Below are 6,463 nucleotides of genomic sequence, written 5' to 3' on the forward strand. Positions count from 1 at the left end.
TAGTGAAATCACTCTTTCCAGTTTCATGTGTATTAGCCTGTTTTTTTGTTACTATAATGAAAAACCTGAGGCAGGCTACTTTATAAAGAAGATATTTATTTTGGTTCATAGTTCTTGAAGTGCAAGGTTGAGGCACATCTGGTGATGGCTTTGTCTTTTCTTTCTTTTTTTTTTTTTTTTTATTTCCAATGCTGGGATCTAACCCAAAGTCCTTGAGCATGCTAACCAAGTGGTGAGGATTTTCCTCCTGATAAATTCCCTAGGTAGTGTAGAGACAGATCCATGTATGTGTGTGTGTGTGTGCGCGCGCGTGCGCGTGTGTGTGCATGTGCTGTTGTCTCCCTCATCTTAAAAATCCACCAGTATTCAATCACAAGGTTTCTCCCTAATGAACTTATTTAATCCTAATTATCTTTCAAAAGCCCATTTCTAAACACCATAGCCAGGTTAAATTTGCATGCTCTTTTTTTTCCCCCCTTTTGGTTACTGGGGATTGAACCCAGGAATGTTCTATCAATGAGCTACACCCCCAGCCCTTTTTTTATTTTGAGAATGAGTCACACCAAATTGCCCAGGCTGGGCTTAATAAACTTGTGATCCTCCTGCCTCAGCCTTCTAGGTTCCTGGGTCTGCAGGCATGGACAACACATCCTCTTACTACCTCACAATTGAGATTAAATTTCAACACAAGAACTCTTATAGACCACACCCAAACTGTAGCACTACAGTACGACGTCCATTCTCCTGAAAACCCCAGCGTGACCCCCAAGGACTGCTTGATAAGTGTCACACAAACCCCAAATGTCTCTTCCCACACAACTCTGAAGATTGATTTGGACCCAGAAGGTAGACCCAGGCAAGTTTGCACAGCAGCACTCCAAGCAGTTTTTGAAGAGGCTATGGCTCACATGGCCCCTCCCTCAGCTTACGCTGAGCAAAACCCCAGTTTGAAGCAGATTCCCTGAGGAAGACACATTGAGGTGGGGGACCGTAGAAGCCAAGAATTAAGCACCTCACATACCCAAGCCCCTCATGTGGATTGAGCTGTTCAAATTGTAACAAAACCAGGTCTATTGTGTCAGCCACTGGAGGAAAGTTGGCAAAAATAGAGCTAAGAAAACCAGGTTTATCTCTCAGGATTGCCCAATGGGCAAGGTAAATATTTAGCCTCAGCCCTGGAAAGATGCCTAGTAATTCCATTCTTTCATTTTTTCTTTTACTCATTCATCCTGCAAGTATTTGCTGCCTGCCCCACACTGTGTGGCCAAGGTTGACCTAGGCACTTTGGTACTCTGATGGCTCAGGGTAATCTTTCCTCAGGGAGTCCTGGTGGGGGAGAGGAAGAGAAGCAGAGGCCAGGGAGGGCATCACAAGGGAGGCAACTTTTTTGTTTTATTTTTGCTACTAGGGATTGAACCCAGGGGTGCTTAGCCACTGAGCCACATCCCCCACCTTTTTTTGTATTCTATTTAGAGACAGGGTCTCACTGAGTTGCTTAGGGCTTCACTAAGTTACTGAGGCTGGCTTTGAACACGTGATCCTCCTGCCTCAGCCTCCCAAATTGCTGGGATTACAGGTGTGCACCACCATGCCCGGCTGGGAGGCAACTTTTAAACTGGGTCTTGATGGATATGTAACCTTCACCTTCACTGTTGCAACCAAGACAGGCATGGGGGGAGGGGAGGAGAGCATATAGACGGGGGGGGGGGGGGGGGGGGACCTCTGACTGGCCTACATCCCAGCTTCCCTGTGAGTAGGGACTCCTAAGAAGAACTTTCAGGCCAGACGCCGTTGAAGGGAAGCAGCAGGGTATGCAGATCTGGATGAAATTCCCCTTTGGCTACTCCTTGGCCTGCAAAGGGTATGTTCCTTTACCCCTCTGAGTCTCAGGTCCCTCAGAAAAATGGCCGAGTCTAGTGAATCTAAGTGAGTGGGCTAGAGCTTCAAAATATCCAAGTTCAAATCTTGGTTCTATGTCAGTTGTGTGTCCTGTGCATTTCTTTTCCCTCAACAGAAAGTGGGAAAAATAGAGATATTCATCTCAGAACGTTATTATATAGATATAGTATACTTATTGTATAGATCTAAAGCATTTTGATTAACTTTACCTGCATAAATATTAGCCATTATTGTTGTACTGTTGTTCTTTGTGTAGCAGAGGGAATGGAACAGTCTACCTGGTTTCCTTCCAAGTCCACAGTATTGCTGGTGACCCTGCTGTGTTCTGTGTCATGCTGGGACACTGATGGGCCACCAGGTTCCCCAGGAAACTAGTGGAGTTTAATATGCAGTTTGTTTTGTTTTTAATATTTTTAATTGTTGATGGACACAATACCTTTATTTTTATTTATTTATCTTTATGTGGTACTGAGGATTGAACACAGTACCTCACAAATGCCAGGCAAGTTCTCTACCACCGAGCTACAATGCCAGCCCTTGTTTGGTTTTTGTTACCGGGAACTGAACTCAGAGGCACTCGACCACTGAGCCACATCCCCAGCTCTCTTTTTGTATTTTATTTAGAGACAGGGTCTCACTGAGTTACTTAGGGTCTTGCTAAGTTGCTGAGGCTGGCTTTGAACTCATGACCCTCCTGCCTCAGCTGTCAGAGCCCCTGGGATTATGAGCATGCCCCACTGTGCCCAGCTAATGTACAGTTTCGTAAGGAGTGCCACTAGGGCCTACCCTGTGGAAGGGAGGAAAAGGAAGCAGCCATGGGAGAGGGAGAAGTCCAACTGCCAAGGTTATCCAGATGATAACCTTGATTGGCCCCACAGGAAGCACAGAGGTTGTAATGGGCCTTTGTCATCCTGAGTTGGGCCAGCCCTTTACATCCCCACATCCATAGACACTAGCCACCCGAGAGGGGAGTGTGACCTTGAGCATGGAGGCTGAGAGCTTCCACGCACAGCAGCTGGATCAAGCCTTCCGTGGAGGAGGCTCTGGGCTGCACATCACAATGCCCACCTTAGCGACAATCCCTGCTGTCCCCAAGAAGCCGTTTGTGTTCTAAAGGTTGTGTTCTAAAGGTTGCTGTCAGGATTAGTGAGATAACAAGTATAAAGTATCTTGCAGAGGGCCTGGGATAAGATAGTAAGTTGCAAGTAGCTAATGGTAGTGACATAGATCAAGATTATAAGATGAAAAGAAATGGAAATTTTAAAAGCTTCAGATTTGGACAGAGGTGCTCAGCCCCTCTGGGATCTGGATCCCACCCTTCCTGACTTGATAGAAAACTGTGGAGAAAGGCAGACACATAGACCGTTCTAGTTGGCAGCCCTCCCCACAGGGAGCCCAATGCCAGGGTCACTGAGGAGGGGAAACCCCTCGACCAGAAGGTTATCAGTCAGTTCCTGGAGGGCCTGGCCAGCTGAGGAGAGGAAGGAAGAAGAGGAGGAAGAAATGGTGATACAGTCCCAGTTCACCAGTCCCCGTCTCGTGTCTACCCTTCTCTTTTGGCCTCAGTTACCCTGAGATAGGTGGGACAGGGATAGGATTACCAGACCCAGTAAATAAAAACTACCAAGACAACCAGTTAAGCTTAAATTTCGAATTAATAAATAATTTTTTTAGTATTTCCATGCAATCTGGAGATAGTACTGAAATATTGGTGGCTTATCAGAAATTCAAAGGCATCTGGGCATCCTGTATTTGATCTAGAATGGGGCATTGTCTTGGCCTTGTGCTGGGAAAGCCTGCCTGGACAGGACAGGCAGGCATGCCTCGGGCAGAGCCAGGGACAGAGAGCCGGACATGCAGAGGGCCAATTCGGCAACCCTGGGGCTCTGGGGAAGGGCAAAGGTTAACAAATCCCTACGGCAAGAAAGCTGGAAGGGCCCTGGGTCAGAGAGGCCTTGCTTCCAGCCATGCGGGTTCAGCCTGAGTCCAACCCTGTCCCCAGGATGTGCTTCAACAGGTCCCCTTTCCTCCCCTGATGTTCTGGATAAACAGTAGGCAAAGGTCAGGCTGAGAGGCCTGTTTTAGTAGACACCTCTGTATGGTTGGGACTGAGTTCTAGGGATGTTCCTGGGTGTTTGAGCAGAGAGGTGGTCCCATGAGGGAGCTGAGGTTTCTTCCTTGGAGGCGTGAGGACTACCACTCCCCAGAACCCAGCCTCTACCCAATGGCCCCGCTATAGGTCCTACCCGTCTTTCAGTGCTCTAATAAAAAGAATCATGATAATAACCACAAAAATATTGAATATATCCTCTATCCCAGGCATCTTGTTCCATCTTTCAGTAATCCTGTATGGTAGATACTGTCATCATCCCCTACTTATAAATGAGGAAACTGAGGCTCAGCTGAAATAAGTTACTGAAGGTGCCTACTCAGCAGTGGAAGGGGATCCAACCACAGTTGTTGTTGTTGTTCTTTTTTTTTTTCTTTTGCACTAGGGATTGAATCCAGGGGTGCTCTCTACATCTGATATAGCCCCAGTTTCTTTTTATTATTTATTTTGAGATATTATCTCACTAAGTTGCTGAGGCTGATCTTCAAACTTGTGATCCTCTTGCCTTGGCCTCCCAAGTTGCTGGAACAACCCCAGTTCTGTGCAACTCTGGTTCGCGTGTTCTGAGCTTTCTGCACCCATCTCCTGGCCTCTGTTTCATAGATCTGGTCCCACTGTGCCTGACACGTCTGACCTTCAGTTAGGAATGTTGAAGGAAGGGCCTAGGCTGTTTTTTCTCCCTGAATCCTTAGTCTTTAGCACTGAGGAAATAATAGTATTTGTTGAAAGATTAAATCTTGTTGAAAGTAAAACTTGTTCCAAAATGAACCCAATACCCCCTCCCTGCGTCCTGCTCCTTTGTCCCTCTTCAGAACAACTGAAGAGCCTCCCCTGTGTCCACTCTCAGCGGAAGGAACTGGCTTGTGACTTGTCTGTCCTGCAACCCTCCCCCAGAGGAAGCCCCTCCCTGGACCTACCCCAGGCCTGGGACATGGTCCTCCATCCGAACAGGAGGTCATGCCTTTGTCCCTACTCAGATAAACAAACAGAGCCACTAGGATGCGTGTAATGTGAGGGGCAGGAGCAGTGCCCCACCCATGGAGACAAGGCCTGGCCTTCTTCCCGAGGTCATCAGCAGAGGCCAGGCCCAGTTAGATGGGAGGGTCAAACCCAGTCCCTTTTACAGATGCATAAACCAAGGCCCAGAGCAGGGAGCCATACCTTCATGCCAGCAAGGCCACCCTGTCCTGACTCTTCCCACTCAATACATGAAAAGCTGCAAGCCTAGGGCTACCGCATGCTGGGAGCACAGTGGGGTCTCTGTACAGCCATCCCCTGACATTCTGTGACACAGCAACTTCTGAGTCCGTGTGCGCATGAGCACCACCTCACCGCATGACTCTGGCCCCTTACAAACCCTTCCCCTCTACTTCCTCCCCCTCCCCACACACTGTCAGATCCCGCAGGAAGCAGGGCCAGCAAGCGTGCAAACCCAGAGCCAAGATGGGGAAGTTTATTTTCCAAGAATCATCTAAACACATGGACAATATTTTTAGCCCCTGGCTCCCACCCGGATGACAGACCTAAACAGGGGAGCAGAGAGGTGGCCTAGTGGGGACAGAAAGCAACCTGCAGAGACAGGATGGGACAAGGCCCTGCAGACTCTATCCTGCCCTATCACAGATGCCATCTTCCCTGATGTCTCTACTAAAGGTGAAAGCTGACCGTGGAGCCAAGGAAATACAGAGTGACTCCAGGCTCTGGCCCAGGTTCTCACAGGTTCCCGGACCCCTCTCTGTGCCTCGGTTTCCTCATCCATGCAATTGGAGAAATCTCTAATAGAAACAGTGAGGCCCATGCTGGGCATGTGGTAGGTAGTCAACCAGTGTGTCTCATATTCTGTGCTGAAGACCACGAGAAAAGGCCCTCAGAGAAATCAGATTGTGGCTGACGTTATCCCTTTGCTGTCCCCAGGACTGCAGCTGCAGGCAAGTGTGTGCATGTGTGTGTGTGCATGTGTGTGTGTGTGTGCACACCAACACAGTCACTCAAGGGGTGGGTGAAAGCAAAAGAAGAACTCAGGGGGCCACATTGGGCCCCCTTGTGGATAAGGGCCTTTGGTAGTCCCTATCCCCAGACCAGGCTGGGCACATGAAACCAAGAGCCACCTTCTCCAAGGTGAGCAGTTGGGCCAGCACAGAGGGAGTAAATTTCTGTGAGAAGCCACAGCTCTTCAGGAGCACACAGTCACAGGAAGCTGTGCCCATCAGTCTCCGCCTCCAGCCAGCTGCCCACTCCTGAGGTGGCTGGCAGACTGATTTGCTAGGAATCATGGGCTGACAGCACCTACCGGGCCTCAAGGCCACAGGAAAGACAGGCGAGGAAGTGGCCTGAGCCCTGGGCCCTGGACAAGCTGCACCCATTCTGCCTCCTGCTCACTGGGTGTATTACGGGGCAGGGGCCGGGCCGGAGAGAGTCCTGTGCTTCTGCTGGGGGTGGGAAAAGCCAAGTCTC

Source organism: Ictidomys tridecemlineatus, chromosome 3 (assembly GCF_052094955.1).
Source record: "Ictidomys tridecemlineatus isolate mIctTri1 chromosome 3, mIctTri1.hap1, whole genome shotgun sequence".
NCBI classification, from domain to species: domain Eukaryota; kingdom Metazoa; phylum Chordata; class Mammalia; order Rodentia; family Sciuridae; genus Ictidomys; species Ictidomys tridecemlineatus.